We start from the raw sequence: 22,202 nt of genomic DNA on the forward strand, positions 1-22,202 counted from the left end.
TAACAGCCGAACGCGCTAACGATTGCGCCACGGAAGCCCAAAATTTAAATGGTCGTCCGGTATTGTGGAAAAACCTTGACTTTTTACGTCACATCTGAGACGTCACAACACCGCTCCCGGATGGGCTCGAACCACCAACCTATTGGTTAACAGCCGAACGCGCTAACCATTGAGCCACGGAAGCCCAAAAATTAAATGTTCGTCAGGTATTGTGGAAAAACTCTGACATTTTACGTTACATCTGAGACCTCACTACACCGCTCCCGGATGGGCTCGAACCACCAACCTATTGGTTAAAAGCCGAACGCGCTAACCATTGCGCCACGGAAGCCCAAAAATTAAATGGTCGTCAGGTGTTGTGGAAAAAACCTTGGCTTTTTACGTCACACCTGAGACGTCACAACACCTATTCCGGTTGGGCTCGAACCACCAACCTTTCGGTTAACAGCCGAACGCGCTAACCATTAAGCCAAGGAAGCCCAAAAATTTAATGGTCGTCAGGTATTGTGGCAAAACTTTGGCTTTCTACGTTACATTTGAGATCCCACACCACCGCTCCTGGGTGGGCTCGAACCACCAACCTATTGGTTAACAGCCGAACGCGCTAACCATTGAGCCACGGAAGCTCAGAAATTAAATGGTTGTCACGTATTGTGGATAAGTTATGACTTATTACGTTACATCTGAGACCCTACAACACCTCTCTCGGTTGGGCTCGAACCACCAACCTTTCGGTTAACAGCCGAACGCTCTAACCATTGCGCCAAGGAAGCCCAAAAAATAAATGGTCGTCAGGTATTGTGGAAAAACTTTGGCTTTCTACGTTACATTTGAGATCCCACAACACCGCTCCCGGGTGGGCTCGAACCACCAACCTATTGGCTAACAGCCGAACGCGCTAAGCATTGAGCCACGGAAGCTCAGAAATTAAAAGGTTGTTACGTATTGTGGAAAAGTTTTGACATTTTACGCTACATCTGAGACCCCACAAAACCTCTCCCGGGTGGGCTCGAACCACCAACCTTTCGATTAACAGCTGAACGCGCTAATTATTGCGCCACGGAAGCCCAAAAATTAAATGTTCGTCAGGTATTGTGGAAAAACTCTGACATTTTACGTTACATTCGAGACGTCACAACACCGCTCCCGGGAGGGCTCAAACCACCAGTCTTTTGAATAGCAGCTGAACGCGCTAACCATTGCGCCACGGAAGCCTAAATATTAAATGGTCGTCATGTATTGTGGAAAAACTCTGACTTTTTACGTTACATCTGAGACCTCACAAAACGCTCCCGGATGGGCTCGAAAAACCAAAATTTCGGTTAAAAGCCGAAAGCGCTAGCCATTGAGCCACGGAAGCTCTGAAATTAAATGGTCGTCCGGTATTGTGGAAAAACTTTGACTTTTTACGTAACATCTGAGACCTCATAGCACCGCTCCCGGGTGTGCTCGAACCACCAAACTTTCTGTTAACAGCCAAACGCGCTAACCATTGCGCCAAGGAAGCCCAAATATTAAATATTCGTCAGGTATTGTGGAAAAACTCTGACATTTTACGTCACATCTGAGAACTCACAACACCGCTCCCGGGTGGGTCCGAACCACCAACCTATTGGTTAACAGCCAAACGCGCTAACCATTGCGCCAAGGAAGCCCAAATATTAAATATTCGTCAGGTATTGTGGAAAAACTCTGACATTTTACGTCACATCTGAGACCACACAACACCTCTCCCGGGTGGGCTCGAACCACCAACCTTTCGATTAACAGAAGAACGCGCTAACCATTGCGCCACGGAAGCTCAAAAATTAAATGGTCGTCAGGTATTGTGGAAAAACCTTGACTTTTTACGTCACATCTGAGACCCCACAACACCTCTCCCGGGTGGGCTCGAACCACCAACCTTTCGATTAACAGAAGAACGCGCTAAACATTGCGCCACGGAAGCTCAAAAATTAAATGGTCGTCAGGTATTGTGGAAAAACCTTGACTTTTTACGTCACATCTGAGACCTCACAACACCGCTCCCGAAAGGGCTCAAACCACCAGTCTTTTGAATAACAGCTGAACGCGCTAACCATTGCGCCCCGGAAGCCCAAAAATTAAATGGTCGTCAGGTATTGTGGAAAAACTTTGGCTTTCTACGTTACATTTGAGATCCCACAACACCGCTCCCGGGTGGGCTCGAACCACCAACCTATTGGCTAACAGCCGAACGCGCTAACCATTGAGCCACGAAAGCTCAGAAATTAAATGGTTGTCACGTATTGTGGAAAAGTTTTGACTTTTTACGCTGCATCTGAGACCCCACAACACCTCTCTCGGGTGGGCTCGAACCACCAACCTTTCGATTAACAGCTGAACGCGCTAATTATTGCGCCACGGAAGCCCAAAAATTAAATGGTCGTCAGGTATTCTGGAAAAACTTTGGCTTTCTACGTTACATTCGTGATCCCACAACACCGCTCCCGGGTGGGCTTGAACCACCAACCTTTCGGTTACCAGCCGAACGCGCTAACCATTGCGCCAAGGAAGCCCAAAAATTAAATGGTCGTCAGGTATTGTGGAAAAACTTTGGCTTTCTACGTTACATGTGAGATCCCACAACACCGCTCCCGGGTGGCCTCGAACCACCAATCTATTGGTTAACAGCCGAACGCGCTAACTATTGAGCCACGGAAGCCCAAAAATTAAATGTTCGTCAGGTATTGTGGAAAAACCTTGACTTTTTACGTAACATCTGAGACGTCACAACCACCAACCTTTCGGTTAACAGCTGAACGCGCTAATCATTGCGCCACGGAAGCCCAAAAATTAAATGTTCGTCAGGTATTGTGGAAAAACTCTGACATTTTACGTTACATCTGAGACCTCACAACACCGCTCCCGGATGGGCTCGAACCACCAACCTATTGGTTAACAGCCGGACGCGCTAACCATTGCGCCACGGAAGACCAAAAAGTAAATGGTCGTCAGGTGTTGTGGAAAAAACCTTGACTTTTTACGTCACATCTGAGACGTCACAAAACCGCTCCCGGATGGGCTCGAACCACACACCTATTGGTAAACAGCCGAACGCGCTAACCTTTGAGCCACGGAAGCTCAGAAATTAAATGGTTGTCAGGTATTGTGGATAAGTTATGACTTTTTACGTTACATGTGTGACCCTACAACACCTCTTCCGGTTGGGCTCGAACCACCAACCTTTCGGTTAACAGCCGAACGCGCTAACCATTGCGCCAAGGAAGCCCAAAAATTTAATGGTCGTCAGGTATTGTGGCAAAACTTTGGCTTTCTACGTTACATTTGAGATCCCACACCACCGCTCCCGGGTGGGCTCGAACCACCAACCAATTGGTTAACAGCTGAACGCGCTAACCATTGAGCCACGGAAGCTCAGAAATTAAATGGTTGTCACGTATTGTGGATAAGTTTTGACTTTTTACGCTACATCTGAGACCCCACAACACCTCTTCCGGGTGGGCCTGAACCACAAGCCTTTCGATTAACAGTTGAACGCGCTAAAAATTGCGCCACGGAAGCCCAAAAATTAAATGTTCGTCAGGTATTGTGGAAAAACTCTGACATTTTACGTTACATCTGAGACCTCACAACACCGCTCCCGGATGGGCTCTAACCACCAACCTATTGGTTAACAGCCGAACGCGCTAACCATTCAGCCCCGGAAGCTCAGAAATTAAATGGTTGTCACGTATTGTGGAAAAGTTTTGACTTTTTACGCTACATCTGAGACCCCACAACACCTCTCCTGGTTGGGCTCGAACCACCAACCTTTCGATTAACAGCTGAACGCGCTAACCATTGCGCCACGGAAGCCCAAAAATTCAATGTTCGTCAGGTATTGTGGAAAACCCTTGACTTTTTACGTCACATCTGAGACCTCACAACACCGCTCCCGGATGGGCTCTAACCACCAACCTATTGGTTAACAGCCGAACGCGCTAACCATTGAGCCACGAAGCTCAGAAATTAAATGGTCGTCACGTATTGTGGATAAGTTTTGACTTTTTACGCTACATCTGAGACCCCACAACACCTCTTCCGGGTGGGCCTGAACCACCAGCCTTTCGATTAACAGTTGAACGCGCTAATAATTTCGCCAGGGAAGCCCAAAAATTAAATGTTCGTCAGGTATTGTGGAAAAACTCTGACATTTTACGTTACATCTGAGACCTCACAACACCGCTCCTGGATGGGCTCTAACCACCAACCTATTGGTTAACAGCCGAACGCGCTAACCATTCAGCCCCGGAAGCTCAGAAATTAAATGGTTGTCACGTATTGTGGAAAAGTTTTGACTTTTTACGCTACATCTGAGACCCCACAACACCTCTCCTGGTTGGGCTCGAACCACCAACCTTTCGATTAACAGCTGAACGCGCTAACCATTGCGCCACGGAAGCCCAAAAATTCAATGTTCGTCAGGTATTGTGGAAAACCCTTGACTTTTTACGTCACATCTGAGACCTCACAACACCGCTCCCGGATGGGCTCTAACCACCAACCTATTGGTTAACAGCCGAACGCGCTAACCATTGAGCCACGAAGCTCAGAAATTAAATGGTCGTCACGTATTGTGGAAAAACTTTGGCTTTCTACGTTACATTTGAGATCCCACAACACCGCTCCCGGGTGGGCTCGAACCACCAACCTATTGGTTAACAGCCGAACGCGTTAACCATTGCGCCACGGAAGCCCAAACATTAAATGGTCGTCAGGTATTGTGGAAAAACTTTGGCTTTCTACGTTACGTTTGAGATCCCACAACGCCGCTCCCGGGTGGGCTCGAACCACTAAATTATTTGTTAACTGCTGAACGCGCTAACCATTGCGCCACGGAAGCTCAGAAATTAAATGGTTGTCACGTATTGTGGAAAAGTTTTGACTTTTTACGCTACATCTGAGACCCCACAACACCTCTCCCGGGTGGGCTCGAACCTTCAACCTTTCGATTAACAGCTGAACGTGCTAATCATTGCGCCACGGAAGCCCAAAAATTAAATGGTCGTCAGGTATTGTGGAAAAACTTTGGCTTTCCACGTTACGTTTGAGATCCCACAACACCGCACCCGGGTGGGCTCGAACCACCAACCTATTGGTTAACAGCCGAACGCCCTAAGCATTGCGCCACGGAAGCCCAAAAATTAAATGATCGTCAGGTATTGTGGAAAAACTTTGGCTTTCTACGTTACATTTGAGATCCCACAACGCCGCTCCCGGGTGGGCTCGAACCACTAACCTATTAGTTAACAGCCGAACGCGCTAACCATTGAGCCACGGAAGCTCAGAAATTAAATGGTTGTCACGTATTGTGGAAAAGTTTTGACTTTTTACGCTACATCTGAGACCCCACAACACCTCTCCCGGGTGGGCTCGAACCACCAACCTTTCGATTAACAGCTGAACGCGCTAACCATTGCGCCACGGAAGCCCAAAATTTCAATGTTCGTCAGGTATTGTGGAAAAACTCTGACATTTTATGTTACATCTGAGACGTCACAACACCGCTCCCGGGAGGGCTCAAACCACCAGTCTTTTGAATAGCAGCTGAACGCGCTAACCATTGCGCCACGGAAGCCCAAAAATTAAATGGTCGTCCGGTATTGTGGAAAAACTTTGACTTTTTACGTAACATCTGAGACCTCATAGCACCGCTCCCGGGTGTGCTCGAACCACCAACCTTTCTGTTAACAGCCGAACGCGCTAACGATTGCGCCACGGAAGCCCAAAATTTAAATGGTCGTCCGGTATTGTGGAAAAACCTTGACTTTTTACGTCACATCTGAGACGTCACAACACCGCTCCCGGATGGGCTCGAACTACCAACCTATTGGTTAACAGCCGAACGCGCTAACCATTGAGCCACGGAAGCTCAGAAATTAAATGGTTGTCACGTATTGTGGAAAAGTTTTGACTTTTTACGCTACACCTGAGACCCCACAACACCTCTCCCGGGTGGGCTCGAACCTTCAACCTTTCGATTAACAGCTGAACGCGCTAGTCATTGCGGCACGGAAGCCCAAAAATTAAATGTTCGTCAGGTATTGTGGAAAAACTCTGACATTTTACGTTACATCTGAGACCTCACTACACCGCTCCCGGATGGGCTCGAACCACCAACCTATTGGTTAAAAGCCGAACGCGCTAACCATTGCGCCACGGAAGCCCAAAAATTAAATGGTCGTCAGGTGTTGTGGAAAAAACCTTGGCTTTTTACGTCACACCTGAGACGTCACAACACCTATTCCGGTTGGGCTCGAACCACCAACCTTTCGGTTAACAGCCGAACGCGCTAACCATTGCGCCAAGGAAGCCCAAAAATTTAATGGTCGTCAGGTATTGTGGCAAAACTTTGGCTTTCTACGTTACATTTGAGATCCCACACCACCGCTCCTGGGTGGGCTCGAACCACCAACCTATTGGTTAACAGCCGAACGCGCTAACCATTGAGCCACGGAAGCTCAGAAATTAAATGGTTGTCACGTATTGTGGATAAGTTATGACTTATTACGTTACATCTGAGACCCTACAACACCTCTCTCGGTTGGGCTCGAACCACCAACCTTTCGGTTAACAGCCGAACGCTCTAACCATTGCGCCAAGGAAGCCCAAAAAATAAATGGTCGTCAGGTATTGTGGAAAAACTTTGGCTTTCTACGTTACATTTGAGATCCCACAACACCGCTCCCGGGTGGGCTCGAACCACCAACCTATTGGCTAACAGCCGAACGCGCTAAGCATTGAGCCACGGAAGCTCAGAAATTAAAAGGTTGTTACGTATTGTGGAAAAGTTTTGACATATTACGCTACATCTGAGACCCCACAAAACCTCTCCCGGGTGGGCTCGAACCTTCAACCTTTCGATTAACAGCTGAACGCGCTAACCATTGCGCCACGGAAGCCTAAATATTAAATGGTCGTCATGTATTGTGGAAAAACTCTGACTTTTTACGTTACATCTGAGACCTCACAAAACGCTCCCGGATGGGCTCGAAAAACCAAAATTTCGGTTAAAAGCCGAAAGCGCTAGCCATTGAGCCACGGAAGCTCTGAAATTAAATGGTCGTCCGGTATTGTGGAAAAACTTTGACTTTTTACGTAACATCTGAGACCTCATAGCACCGCTCCCGGGTGTGCTCGAACCACCAAACTTTCTGTTAACAGCCAAACGCGCTAACCATTGCGCCAAGCAAGCCCAAATATTAAATATTCGTCAGGTATTGTGGAAAAACTCTGACATTTTACGTCACATCTGAGAACTCACAACACCGCTCCCGGGTTGGCCCGAACCACCAACCTATTGGTTAACAGCCGAACACGCTAAACATTGAGCCACGGAAGCTCAGAAATTAAATCGTTGTCACGTATTGTGGAAAAGTTTTGACTTTTTACGCTACATCTGAGACCACACAACACCTCTCCCGGATGGGCTCGAACCACCAACCTTTCGATTAACAGAAGAACACGCTAACCATTGCGCCACGGAAGCTCAAAAATTAAATGGTCGTCAGGTATTGTGGAAAAACCTTGACTTTTTACGTCACATCTGAGACCCCACAACACCTCTCCCGGGTGGGCTCGAACCACCAACCTTTCGATTAACAGAAGAACGCGCTAAACATTGCGCCACGGAAGCTCAAAAATTAAATGGTCGTCAGGTATTGTGGGAAAACCTTGACTTTTTACGTCACATCTGAGACCTCACAACACCGCTCCCGAAAGGGCTCAAACCACCAGTCTTTTGAATAACAGCTGAACGCGCTAACCATTGCGCCCCGGAAGCCCAAAAATTAAATGGTCGTCAGGTATTGTGGAAAAACTTTGGCTTTCTACGTTACATTTGAGATCCCACAACACCGCTCCCGGGTGGGCTCGAACCACCAACCTATTGGCTAACAGCCGAACGCGCTAACCATTGAGCCACGAAAGCTCAGAAATTAAATGGTTGTCACGTATTGTGGAAAAGTTTTGACTTTTTACGCTGCATCTGAGACCCCACAACACCTCTCTCGGGTGGGCTCGAACCACCAACCTTTCGATTAACAGCTGAACGCGCTAATTATTGCGCCACGGAAGCCCAAAAATTAAATGGTCGTCAGGTATTCTGGAAAAACTTTGGCTTTCTACGTTACATTCGTGATCCCACAACACCGCTCCCGGGTGGGCTTGAACCACCAACCTTTCGGTTACCAGCCGAACGCGCTAACCATTGCGCCAAGGAAGCCCAAAAATTAAATGGTCGTCAGGTATTGTGGAAAAACTTTGGCTTTCTACGTTACATGTGAGATCCCACAACACCGCTCCCGGGTGGCCTCGAACCACCAACCTATTGGTTAACAGCCGAACGCGCTAACTATTGAGCCACGGAAGCCCAAAAATTAAATGTTCGTCAGGTATTGTGGAAAAACCTTGACTTTTTACGTAACATCTGAGACGTCACAACACCGCTCCCGGATGGGCTTGAACCACCAACCTTTCGGTTAACAGCCGAACGCGCTAACCATTGCGCCACGGAAGCCCAAAAATTAAATGGTCGTCAGGTATTGTGGAAAAACTTTGGCTTTCTACGTTACATTCGAGATCCCACAACACCGCTCCCGGGTATGCTTGAAGCACCAACCTATTGGCTAACAGCCGAACGCGCTAACCATTGAGCCACGGAAGCTCAGAAATTAAATGGTTGTCAGGTATTGTGGAAAAACTTTGGCTTTCTACGTTACATTTGAGACCCCACAACCACCAACCTTTCGATTAACAGCTGAACGCGCTAACCATTGAGCCACGGAAGCTCACAAATTAAATGGTCGTCAGGTATTGTGGAAAAACTTTGGCTTTCTACGTTACATTTGAGATCCCACAACACCGCTCCCGGGTGTGCTCGAACCACCAACCTATTGGCTAACAGCCGAACGCGCTAACCATTGAGCCACGAAGGCTCAGATATTAAATGGTTGTCAGGTATTGTGGAAAAGTTTTGACTTTTTACGCTACATCTGAGACCTCACAACACCGCTCCCGAAAGGGCTCAAACCACCAGTCTTTTGAATAACAGCTGAACGCGCTAACCATTGCGCCCCGGAAGCCCAAAAATTAAATGGTCGTCAGGTATTCTGGAAAAATTTTGGCTTTCTACGTTACATTCGTAATCCCACAACACCGCTCCCGGGTGGGCTTGAACCACCAACCTTTCGGTTACCAGCCGAACGCGCTAACCATTGCGCCACGGAAGCCCAAAAATTAAATGGTCGTCAGGTATTGTGGAAAAACTTTGGCTTTCTACGTTACATGTGAGATCCCACAACACCGCTCCCGGGTGGCCTCGAACCACCAACCCATTGGTTAACAGCCGAACGCGCTAACTATTGAGCCGCGGAAGCCCAAAAATTAAATGGTCGTCAGGTATTGTGGAAAAACCTTGACTTTTTACGTAACATCTGAGACGTCACAACACCGCTCCCGGATGGGCTTGAACCACCAACCTTTCGGTTAACAGCCGAACGCGCTAACCATTGCGCCACGGAAGCCCAAAAGTTAAATGGTCGTCAGGTATTGTGGAAAAACTTTGGCTTTCTACGTTACATTCGAGATCCCACAACACCGCTCCCGGGTATGCTTGAAGCACCAACCTATTGGCCAACAGCCGAACGCGCTAACCATTGAGCCACGGAAGCTCAGAAATTAAATGGTTGTCAGGTATTGTGGAAAAACTTTGGCTTTCTACGTTACATTTGAGACCCCACAACCACCAACCTTTCGATTAACAGCTGAACGCGCTAACCATTGAGCCACGGAAGCTCAGAAATTAAATGGTCGTCAGGTATTGTGGAAAAACTTTGGCTTTCTACGTTACATTTGAGATCCCACAACACCGCTCCTGGGTGGGCTCGAACCACCAACCTATGGGTCAACAGCAGAACGCGCTAACCATTGCGCCACGGAAGCCCAAAAATTAAATGCTCGTCAGGTTTTGCGTAAAAACCTTGACTTTTTACGTCACATCTGAGACCTCACAACACCGCTCCCGGATGAGCTCGAACCACCAACCTATTGGTTAACAGCCGAACGCGCTAACCATTGAGCCACGGAAGCTCAGAAATTAAAAGGTTGTTACGTATTGTGGAAAAGTTTTGACATTTTACGCTACATCTGAGACCCCACAAATCCTCTCCCGGGTGGGCTCGAACCACCAACCTTTCGATTAACAGCTGAACGCGCTAATTATTGCGCCAGGGAAGCCCAAAAATTAAATGTTCGTCAGGTATTGTGGAAAAACTCTGACATTTTACGTTACATTCGAGACGTCACAACACCGCTCCCGGGAGGGCTCAAACCACCAGTCTTTTGAATAGCAGCTGAACGCGCTAACCATTGCGCCACGGAAGCCTAAATATTAAATGGTCGTCATGTATTGTGAAAAACTCTGACTTTTTACGTTACATCTGAGACCTCACAAAACGCTCCCGGATGGGCTCGAAAGACCAAAATTTCGGTTAAAAGCCGAAAGCGCTAGCCATTGAGCCACGGAAGCTCTGAAATTAAATGGTCGTCCGCTATTGTGGAAAAACTTTGACTTTTTACGTAACATCTGAGACCTCATAGCACCGCTCCCGGGTGTGCTCGAACCACCAAACTTTCTGTTAACAGCCAAACGCGCTAACCATTGCGCCAAGGAAGCCCAAATATTAAATATTCGTCAGGTATTGTGGAAAAACTCTGACATTTTACGTCACATCTGAGAACTCACAACACCGCTCCCGGGTGGGCCCGAACCACCAACCTATTGGTTAACAGCCGAACACGCTAAACATTGAGCCACGGAAGCTCAGAAATTAAATCGTTGTCACGTATTGTGGAAAAGTTTTGACTTTTTACGCTACATCTGAGACCCCACAACACCTCTCCCGGGTGGGCTCGAACCACCAACCTTTCGATTAACAGAAGAACGCGCTAACCATTGCGCCACGGAAGCTCAAAAATTAAATGGTCGTCAGGTATTGTGGAAAAACCTTGACTTTTTACGTCACATCTGAGACCCCACAACACCTCTCCCGGGTGGGCTCGAACCACCAACCTTTCGATTAACAGAAGAACGCGCTAAACATTGCGCCACGGAAGCTCAAAAATTAAATGGTCGTCAGGTATTGTGGAAAAACCTTGACTTTTTACGTCACATCTGAGACCTCACCACACCGCTCCCGAAAGGGCTCAAACCACCAGTCTTTTGAATAACAGCTGAACGCGCTAACCATTGCGCCCCGGAAGCCCAAAAATTAAATGGTCGTCAGGTATTGTGGAAAAACTTTGGCTTTCTACGTTACATTTGAGATCCCACAACACCGCTCCCGGGTGGGCTCGAACCACCAACCTATTGGCTAACAGCCGAACGCGCTAACCATTGAGCCACGAAAGCTCAGAAATTAAATGGTTGTCACGTATTGTGGAAAAGTTTTGACTTTTTATGCTACATCTGAGACCCCACAACACCTCTCTCGGGTGGGCTCGAACCACCAACCTTTCGATTAACAGCTGAACGCGCTAATTATTGCGCCACGGAAGCCCAAAAATTAAATGGTCGTCAGGTATTCTTTAAAAACTTTGGCTTTCTACGTTACATTCGTGATCCCACAACACCGCTCCCGGGTGGGCTTGAACCACCAACCTTTCGGTTACCAGCCGAACGCGCTAACCATTGCGCCAAGGAAGTCCAAAAATTAAATGGTCGTCAGGTATTGTGGAAAAACTTTGGCTTTCTACGTTACATGTGAGATCCCACAACACCGCTCCCGGGTGGCCTCGAACCACCAACCTATTGGTTAACAGCCGAACGCGCTAACTATTGAGCCACGGAAGCCCAAAAATTAAATGTTCGTCAGGTATTGTGGAAAAACCTTGACTTTTTACGTAACATCTGAGACGTCACAACACCGCTCCCGGATGGGCTTGAACCACCAACCTTTCGGTTAACAGCCGAACGCGCTAACCATTGCGCCACGGAAGCCCAAAAATTAAATGGTCGTCAGGTATTGTGGAAAAACTTTGGCTTTCTACGTTACATTCGAGATCCCACAACACCGCTCCCGGGTATGCTTGAAGCACCAACCTATTGGCTAACAGCCGAACGCGCTAACCATTGAGCCACGGAAGCTCAGAAATTAAATGGTTGTCAGGTATTGTGGAAAAACTTTGGCTTTCTACGTTACATTTGAGACCCCACAACCACCAACCTTTCGATTAACAGCTGAACGCGCTAACCATTGAGCCACGGAAGCTCAGAAATTAAATGGTCGTCAGGTATTGTGGAAAAACTTTGGCTTTCTACGTTACATTTGAGATCCCACAACACCGCTCCCGGGTGGGCTCGAACCACCAACCTATTGGCTAACAGCCGAACGCGCTAACCATTGAGCCACGAAGGCTCAGATATTAAATGGTTGTCAGGTATTGTGGAAAAGTTTTGACTTTTTACGCTACATCTGAGACCTCACAACACCGCTCCCGAAAGGGCTCAAACCACCAGTCTTTTGAATAACAGCTGAACGCGCTAACCATTGCGCCCCGGAAGCCCAAAAATTAAATGGTCGTCAGGTATTGTGGAAAAACTTTCGCTTTCTACGTTACATTTGAGATCCCACAACACCGCTCCCGGGTGGGCTCGAACCACCAACCTATTGGCAAACAGCCGAACGCGCTAACCATTGAGCCACGAAAGCTCAGAAATTAAATGGTTGTCACGTATTGTGGAAAAGTTTTGACTTTTTACGCTACATCTGAGACCCCACAACACCTCTCTCGGGTGGGCTCGAACTACCAACCTTTCGATTAACAGCTGAACGCGCTAATTATTGCGCCACGGAAGCCCAAAAATTAAATGGTCGTCAGGTATTCTGGAAAAATTTTGGCTTTCTACGTTACATTCGTGATCCCACAACACCGCTCCCGGGTGGGCTTGAACCACCAACCTTTCGGTTACCAGCCGAACGCGCTAACCATTGCGCCACGGAAGCCCAAAAATTAAATGGTCGTCAGGTATTGTGGAAAAACTTTGGCTTTCTACGTTACATTTGAGACCCCACAACCACCAACCTTTCGATTAACAGCTGAACGCGCTAACCATTGAGCCACGGAAGCTCAGAAATTAAATGGTTGTCAGGTATTGTGGAAAAACTTTGGCTTTCTACGTTACATTTGAGACCCCACAACACCGCTCCTGGGTGGGCTCGAACCACCAACCTATGGGTCAACAGCAGAACGCGCTAACCATTGCGCCACGTAAGCCCAAAAATTAAATGCTCGTCAGGTTTTGCGTAAAAACCTTGACTTTTTACGTCACATCTGAGACCTCACAACACCGCTCCCGGATGAGCTCGAACCACCAATCTATTGGTTAACAGCCGAACGCGCTAACCATTGAGCCAAGGAAGCTCGGAAATTAAATGGTTGTCAGGTATTGTGGATAAGTTATGACTTATTACGTTACATCTGATACCCTACAACACCTCTCCCGGTTGGGATCGAACCACCAACCTTTCGGTTAACAGCCGAACGCGCTAACCATTGCCCCAAGGAAGCCCAAAAATTAAATGTTCGTCAGGTATTGTGGAAAAACCTTGAAATTTTACGTTACATTTGAGATCCCACAACACCGCTCCCGGGTGGGCTCGAACCACCAACCTATTGGTTAACAGCCGAACGCGCTAATCATTGAGCCACGGAAGCCCAGAAATTAAATGGTTTTCACGTATTGTGGAAGAGTTTTGACTTTTTACGCTACATCTGAGACCCCACAACACCTCTCCCGGGTGGGCTCGTACCACCAACCTTTCGATTAACAGCTGAACGCGCTAACCATTGCGCCACGGAAGCCCAAAAATTAAATGGTCGTCAGGTATTTTGGAAAAACCTTGACTTTTAACGTCACATCTGAGACGTCACAATACCGCCCCCGGATGGGCTCGAACCACCAACCTATTGGTTAACAGCCGAACGCGCTAACCATTGAGCCACGGAAGCCCAAAGTTAAATGCTCGTCAGGTATTGTGTAAAAACCTTGACTTTTTACGTCACATCTGAGACCTCACAACACCGCTCCCGGATGGGCTCGAACCACCAACCTATTGGTTAACAGCCGAACGCGCTAACCATTGAGCCACGGAAGCCCAAAATTAAATGCTCGTCAGGTATTGTGTAAAAACCTTGACATTTTACGTTACATCTGAGACCTCACAACACCGCTCCCGGATGGGCTCGAACCACCAACCTATTGGTTAACAGCCGAACGCGCTAACCATTGCGCCACGGAAGCCCAAAATTTAAATGGTCGTCAGGTGTTGTGGAAAAAACCTTGACTTTTTACATCACATCTGAGACGTCACAACACCGCTCCCGGATGGGCTCGAACCACACACCTATTAGTTAACAGCCGAACGCGCTAACCTTTGAGCCACGGAAGCTCACAAATTAAATGGTTGTCAGGTATTGTAGATAAGTTATGACTTTTTACGTTACATCTGAGACCCTACAACACCTCTTCCGGTTGGGCACGAACCACCAACCTTTCGGTTAACAGCCGAACGCACTAACAATTGCGCCAAGGAAGCCCAAAAATTTAATGGTCGTCAGGTATTGTGGCAAAACTTTGGCTTTCTACGTTACATTTGAGATCCCACACCACCGCTCCCGGGTGGGCTCGAACCACCAACCTATTGGTTAACAGCCGAACGCGCTAACCATTGAGCCACGGAATCTCAGAAATTAAATGGTTGTCACGTATTGTGGATACGTTTTGACTTTTTACGCTACATCTGAGACCCCACAACACCTCTTCCGGGTGGGCTTGAACCACCAGCCTTTCGATTAACAGTTGAACGCGCTAATAATTGCGCCAAGGAAGCCCAAAAATTAAATGTTCGTCAGGTATTGTGGAAAAACTCTGACATTTTACGTTACATCTCAGACCTCACAACACCGCTCCCGGATGGGCTCGAACAACCAACCTATTGGTTAACAGCCGAACGCGCTAACCATTGCGCCACGGAAGCCCAAAAATTAAATGTTCGTCAGGTATTGTGGAAAAACTCTGACATTTTACGTTACATCTAAGACCTCACAACACCGCTCCCGGATGGGCTCGAACCACCGACCTATTGGTTAACAGCCGAACGCGCTAACCATTGAGCCACGGAAGCTCAGAGACTAAATGGTTGTCAGGTATTGTGGATAAGTTATGACTTATTACGTTACATCTGAGACCCTACAACACCTCTCACGGTTGGGCTCGAACCACCAACCTTTCGGTTGACAGCCGAACGCGCTAACCATTGCGCCAAGGAAGCCCAAAAAATAAATGGTCGTCAGGTATTGTGGAAAAACTTTGTCTTTCTACGTTACATTTGAGATCCCACAACACCGCTCCCGGGTGGGCTCGAACCACCACCCTATTGGTTAAAAGCTGAACGCGCTAACCATTCAGCCACGGAAGCTCAGAAATTAAATGGTCGTCACGTATTGTGGAAAAGTTTTGACTTTTTACGCTACATCTGAGACCCCACAACACCTCTCCCGGTTGGGCTCGAACCACCAACCTTTCGGTTAACAGCCGAACGCGCTAACCATTGCGCCATGGAAGCCCAAAAATTAAATGTTCGTCAGGTATTGTGGAAAAACCTTGACTTTTTACGTCACTTCTGAGACCTCACAACACCGCTCCCGGATGGGCTCGAACCACCAACCTATTGGTTAACAGCCGAACGCGCTAACCATTGAGCCACGGAAGCTCAGAAATTAAATGGTCGTCACGTATTGTGGAAAAACTTTGGCTTTCTACGTTACATTTGAGATCCCACAACACCGCTCCCGGGTGGGCTCGAACCACCAACCTATTGGTTAACAGCCGAACGCGTTAACCATTGCGCCACGGAAGCCCAAAATTTAAATGGTCGTCAGGTATTGTGGAAAAACTTTGGCTTTCTACGTTACGTTTGAGATCCCACAACGCCGCTCCCGGGTGGGCTCGAACCACTAACCTATTTGTTAACTGCTGAACGCGCTAACCATTGCGCCACGGAAGCTAAAAATTAAATGCTCGTCAGGTATTGTGTAAAAACCTTGACTTTTTACGTCACTTCTGAGACCTCACAACACCGCTCCCGGATGGGCTCGAACCACCAACCTATTGGTTAACAGCCGAACGCGCTAACCATTGCGCCACGGAAGCCCAAAAATTAAATGTTCGTCAGGTATTGTCGAAAAACTCTGACATTTTACGTTACATCTGAGACCTCACAACACCGCTCCCGGATGGGCTCGAACCACCAACCTATTGGTTAACAGCCGAACGCGCTAACCATTGAGCCACGGAAGCTCAGAGATTAAATGGTTGTCAGGTGTTGTGGATAAGTTATGACTTATTACGTTACATCTGAGACCCTACAACACCTCTCTCGGTTGGTCTCGAACCACCAACCTTTCGGTTAACAGCCGAACGCGCTAACCATTGCGCCAAGGAAGCCCAAAAAATAAATGGTCGTCAGGTATTGTGGAAAAACTTTGTCTTTCTACGTTACATTTGAGATCCCACAACACCGCTCCCGGGTGGGCTCGAACCACCACCCTATTGGTTAAAAGCTGAACGCGCTAACCACTCAGCCACGGAAGCTCAGAAATTAAATGGTTGTCACGTATTGTGGAAAAACTTTGGCTTTCTACGTTACATTTGAGATCCCACAACACCGCTCCCGGGTGGGCTCGAACCACCAACCTATTTGTTAACAGCCGAACGCGTTAACCATTGCGCCACGGAAGCCCAAAAATTAAATGGTCGTCAGGTATTGTGGAAAAACTTTGGCTTTCTACGTTACGTTTGAGATCCCACAACGCCGCTCCCGGGTGGGCTCGAACCACTAACCTCTCGATTAACAGCTGAAAGCGCTAACCATTGCGCCACGGAAGCCCAAAAATTCAATGGTCGTCCGGTATTGTGGAAAAACCTGGACTTTTTGCGTAACATCTGAGACCTCATAGCACCGCTCCCGGGTGTGCTCGAACCACCAACCTTTCTGTTAACAGCCGAACGCGCTAACGATTGCGCCACGGAAGCCCCAAAATTAAATGGTCGTCCGGTATTGTGGAAAAACCTGGACTTTTTACGTCACATCTGAGACGTCACAACACCGCTCCCGGATGGGCTCGAACCACCAACCTATTGGTTAACAGCCGAACGCGCTAATCATTGAGCCACGGAAGCTCAGAAATTAAATATGTTTTCACGTATTGCGGAAAATTTTTGACTTTTTACGCTACATCTGAGACCCCACAACACCTCTCTCGGGTGGGCACGAACCTTCAACCTTTCGATTAACAGCTGAACGCGCTAATCATTGCGCCACGGAAGCCCAAAAATTAAATGGTCGTCAGGTATTGTGGAAAAACATTGGCTTTCTACGTTACGTTTGAGATCCCACAACACCGCGCCCGGGTGGGCTCGAACCACCAACCTATTGGTTAACAGCCGAACGCGTTAACCATTGCGCCACGGAAGCCCAAAAATTAAATGGTCGTCAGGTATTGTGGAAAAACTTTGGCTTTCTACGTTACGTTTGAGATCCCACAACGCCGCTCCCGGGTGGGCTCGAACCACTAACCTATTTGTTAACTGCTGAACGCGCTAACCATTGCGCCACGGAAGCTAAAAATTAAATGCTCGTCAGGTATTGTGTAAAAACCTTGACTTTTTACGTCACTTCTGAGACCTCACAACACCGCTCCCGGATGGGCTCGAACCACCAACCTATTGGTTAACAGCCGAACGCGCTAACCATTGCGCCACGGAAGCCCAAAAATTAAATGTTCGTCAGGTATTGTCGAAAAACTCTGACATTTTACGTTACATCTGAGACCTCACAACACCGCTCCCGGATGGGCTCGAACCACCAACCTATTGGTTAACAGCCGAACGCGCTAACCATTGAGCCACGGAAGCTCAGAGATTAAATGGTTGTCAGGTGTTGTGGATAAGTTATGACTTATTACGTTACATCTGAGACCCTACAACACCTCTCTCGGTTGGTCTCGAACCACCAACCTTTCGGTTAACAGCCGAACGCGCTAACCATTGCGCCAAGGAAGCCCAAAAAATAAATGGTCGTCAGGTATTGTGGAAAAACTTTGTCTTTCTACGTTACATTTGAGATCCCACAACACCGCTCCCGGGTGGGCTCGAACCACCACCCTATTGGTTAAAAGCTGAACGCGCTAACCATTCAGCCACGGAAGCTCAGAAATTAAATGGTTGTCACGTATTGTGGAAAATTTTTGACTTTTTACGCTACATCTGAGACCCCACAACACCTCTCTCGGGTGGGCACGAACCTTCAACCTTTCGATTAACAGCTGAACGCGCTAATCATTGCGCCACGGAAGCCCAAAAATTAAATGGTCGTCAGGTATTGTGGAAAAACATTGGCTTTCTACGTTACGTTTGAGATCCCACAACACCGCGCCCGGGTGGGCTCGAACCACTAACCTATTGGTTAACAGCCGAACGCGCTAACAATTGAGCCACGGAGGCTCAGAAATTAAATGGTTGTCACGTATTGTGGAAACGTTTTGACTTTTAACGCTACATCTGAGACCCCACAACACCTCTCCCGGGTGGGCTCGAACCACCAACCTTTCGGTTAACAGCCGAACGCGCTAACCATTGCGCCATGGAAGCCCAAAAATTAAATGTTCGTCAGGTATTGTGGAAAAACCTTGACTTTTTACGTCACATCTGAGACCTCACAACACCGCTCCCGGATGGGCTCGAACCACCAACCTATTGGTTAACAGCCGAACGCGCTAACCATTGAGCCACGGAAGCTCAGAAATTAAATGGTCGTCACGTATTGTGGAAAAACTTTGGCTTTCTACGTTACATTTGAGATCCCACAACACCGCTCCCGGGTGGGTTCGAACCACCAACCTATTGGTTAACAGCCGAACGCGCCACGGAAGCCCAAAAATTAAATGCTCGTCAGGTATTGTGGAAAAACCTTGACTTTTTACGTCACATCTGAGACCTCACAACACCGCTCCCGGATGGGCTCGAACCACCAACCTATTGGTTAACAGCCGAAAGCGCTAACCATTGAGCCACGGAAGCTCAGAAATTAAATGGTTGTCACGTATTGTGGAAAAGTTTTGACTTTTTACGCTACATCTGAGACCCCACAACACCTCTCCCGGGTGGGCTCGAACCTTCAACCTTTCGATTAACAGCTGAACGCGCTAATCATTGAGCCACGGAAGCCCAAAAATTAAATGGTCGTCAGGTATTGTGGAAAAACTTTGGCTTTCTACGTTACATTTGAGATCACACAACACCGCTCCCGGATGGGCTCGAACCACCAACCTATTGGTTAACAGCCGAACGCGCTAACCATTGAGCCACGGAAGCCCAAAAATTAAATGGTCGTCAGGTATTGTGGAAAAACTTTGGCTTTCTACGTCACATCTGAGACCTCACAACACCGCTCCCGGATGAGCTCGAACCACCAACCTATTGGTTAACAGCCGAACGCGCTAACCATTGAGCCACGGAAGCTCAGAAATTAAATGATTGTCACGTATTGTGGATAAGTTTTGACTTTTTACGCTACATATGAGACCCCACAACACCTCTCCCGGGTGGGCTCGAACCTTCAACCTTTCGATTAACAGCTGAACGCGCTAATCATTGCGCCACGGAAGCCCAAAAATTAAATGTTCGTCAGGTATTGTGAAAAACTCTGACATTTTACGTTACATCTGAGACCTCACAACACCGCATCCCGGATGGGCTCGAACCACAAACCTATTGGTTAACAGCCGAACGCGCTAATCATTGAGCCACGGAAGCCCAGAAATTAAATGGTTGTCACGTATTGTGGAAAGGTTTTGACTTTTTACGCTACATCTGAGACCCCACAACACCTCTCCCGGGTGGGCTCGTACCACCAACCTCTCGATTAACAGCTGAACGCGCTAACCATTGCGCCACGGAAGCCCAAAAATTCAATGTTCGACAGGTATTGTGGAAAAACTCTGACATTTTATGTTACATTTGAGACGTCACAACACCGCTCCCGGGAGAGCTCAAACCACCAGTCTTTTGAATAGCAGCTGAACGCGCTAACCATTGCGCCACGGAAGCCCAAAAGTTAAATGCTCGTCAGGTATTATGTAAAAACCTTGACTTTTTACGTCACATCTGAGACCTCACAACACCGCTTCCGGATGGGGTCGAACCACCAACCTATTGGTTAACAGCCGAACGCGCTAACCATTGCGCCACGGAAGCCCAAAAATTAAATGGTCGTCATTTATTGTGCAAAAACTTTGGCTTTCTACGTTACATTTCAGATCCCACAACACCGCTCCCGGGTGGGCTCGAACCACTAACCTATTGGTTAACAGCCGAACGCGCTAACCATTGAGCCACGGAAGCTCAGAAATTAAATGGTTGTCAGGTATTGTGGAAAACCTTGACTTTTTACGTCACATCTGAGACCTCACAACACCGCTCCCGGATGGGCTCGAACCACCAACCTATTGGTTAACAGCCGAACGTGCTAACCATTGCGCCATGGAATCCCAAAAATTAAATGGTCGTCAGGTATTGTGGAAAAATTTTGGCTTTCTACGTTACATTTGAGATCACACAACACCGCTCCCGGGTGGGCTCGAACCACCAACCTATTGGTTAACAGCCGAACGCGCTAACCATTGCGCCAAGGAAGCCCAAAATTTAAATGCTCGTCAGGTATTGTGTAAAAACCTTGACTTTTTACGTCACATCTGAGACCTCACAACACCGCTCCCGGATGGCTCGAACCACCAACCTATTGGTTAACAGCCGAACGCGCTAAACATTGCGCCACGGAAGCCCAAAAGTTAAATGCTCGTCAGGTATTGTGTAAAAACCTTGACTTTTTACGTCACATCTGAGACCTCACAACACCGCTCCCGGATGGGCTCGAACCACCAACCTATTGGTTAACAGCCGAACGCGCTAAACATTGCGCCACGGAAGCCCAAATGTTAAACGCTCGTCAGGTATTGTGTAAAAACCTTGACTTTTTACGTCACATCTGAGACCTCACAACACCGCTCCCGGATGGGCTCGAACCACCAACCTATTGGTTAACAGCCGAACGCGCTAACCATTGCGCCACGGAAGCCCATAAGTTAAATGCTCGTCAGGTATTGTGTAAAAACCTTGATTTTTTACGTCAAATCTGAGACCTCACAACACCGCTCCCGGATGGGGTCGAACCACCAACCTATTGGTTAGCAGCCGAACGCGCTAACCATTGCGCCACGGAAGCCCAAAAATTAAATGGTCGTCATTTATTGTGCAAAAACTTTGGCTTTCTACGTTACATTTGAGATCACACAACACCGCTCCCGGATGGGCTCGAACCACCAACCTATTGGTTAACAGCCGAACGCGCTAACCATTGAGCCACGGAAGCCCAAAAATTAAATGGTCGTCAGGTATTGTGGAAAAACTTTGGCTTTCTACGTCACATCTGAGACGTCACAACACCGCTCCCGGATGGGCTCGAACCACACACCTATTGGTTAAAAGCCGAACGCGCTAACCTTTGAGCCACGGAAGCTCAGAAATTAAATGGTTGTCAGGTATTGTAGATAAGTTAAGACTTTTTACGTTACATCTGAGACCCTACAACACCTCTCCCGGGTGGGCTCGAACCTTCAACCTTTCGATTAACAGCTGAACGCGCTAATCATTGCGCCACGGAAGCCCAAAAATTAAATGTTCGTCAGGTATTGTGGAAAAACTCTGACATTTTACGTTACATCTGAGACCTCACAACACCGCTCCCGGGAGAGCTCAAACCACCAGTCTTTTGAATAGCAGCTGAACGCGCTAACCATTGCGCCACGGAAGCCCAAAAGTTAAATGCTCGTCAGGTATTATGTAAAAACCTTGACTTTTTACGTCACATCTGAGACCTCACAACACCGCTTCCGGATGGGGTCGAACCACCAACCTATTGGTTAACAGCCGAACGCGCTAACCATTGCGCCACGGAAGCCCAAAAATTAAATGGTCGTCATTTATTGTGCAAAAACTTTGGCTTTCTACGTTACATTTCAGATCCCACAACATCGCTCCCGGGTGGGCTCGAACCACCAAC

At 47.7% G+C, this 22,202-nt stretch overlaps 6 non-coding genes across 6 annotated transcripts; all 6 read right to left on the reverse strand.

Annotated features, from left to right (window-relative positions):
* Window positions 1-2,463: 2,463 nt before the first annotated feature.
* Window positions 2,464-2,536, reverse strand: TRNAT-GGU (transfer RNA threonine (anticodon GGU)). Its single transcript has one exon. It is a non-coding gene; the product is annotated as a tRNA-Thr (tRNA).
* A 5,636-nt stretch (window positions 2,537-8,172) lies between these two features.
* On the reverse strand, window positions 8,173-8,245 carry TRNAT-GGU (transfer RNA threonine (anticodon GGU)). The gene has a single exon. It is a non-coding gene; the product is annotated as a tRNA-Thr (tRNA).
* A 933-nt stretch (window positions 8,246-9,178) lies between these two features.
* TRNAT-GGU (transfer RNA threonine (anticodon GGU)) lies at window positions 9,179-9,251 on the reverse strand. The gene has a single exon. It is a non-coding gene; the product is annotated as a tRNA-Thr (tRNA).
* Window positions 9,252-11,652: 2,401 nt separating this feature from the next.
* On the reverse strand, window positions 11,653-11,725 carry TRNAT-GGU (transfer RNA threonine (anticodon GGU)). The gene has a single exon. It is a non-coding gene; the product is annotated as a tRNA-Thr (tRNA).
* Window positions 11,726-12,952: 1,227 nt separating this feature from the next.
* On the reverse strand, window positions 12,953-13,025 carry TRNAT-GGU (transfer RNA threonine (anticodon GGU)). The gene has a single exon. It is a non-coding gene; the product is annotated as a tRNA-Thr (tRNA).
* An 8,267-nt stretch (window positions 13,026-21,292) lies between these two features.
* Window positions 21,293-21,365, reverse strand: TRNAS-GCU (transfer RNA serine (anticodon GCU)). The gene has a single exon. It is a non-coding gene; the product is annotated as a tRNA-Ser (tRNA).
* Window positions 21,366-22,202: the final 837 nt, after the last annotated feature.

The sequence above is a fragment of the Phalangium opilio genome, unplaced genomic scaffold (assembly GCF_054372755.1).
Source record: "Phalangium opilio isolate 3A_F unplaced genomic scaffold, DU_Popi_V2 ptg000087l_1, whole genome shotgun sequence".
Classification (NCBI taxonomy): Eukaryota; Metazoa; Arthropoda; class Arachnida; order Opiliones; family Phalangiidae; genus Phalangium; species Phalangium opilio.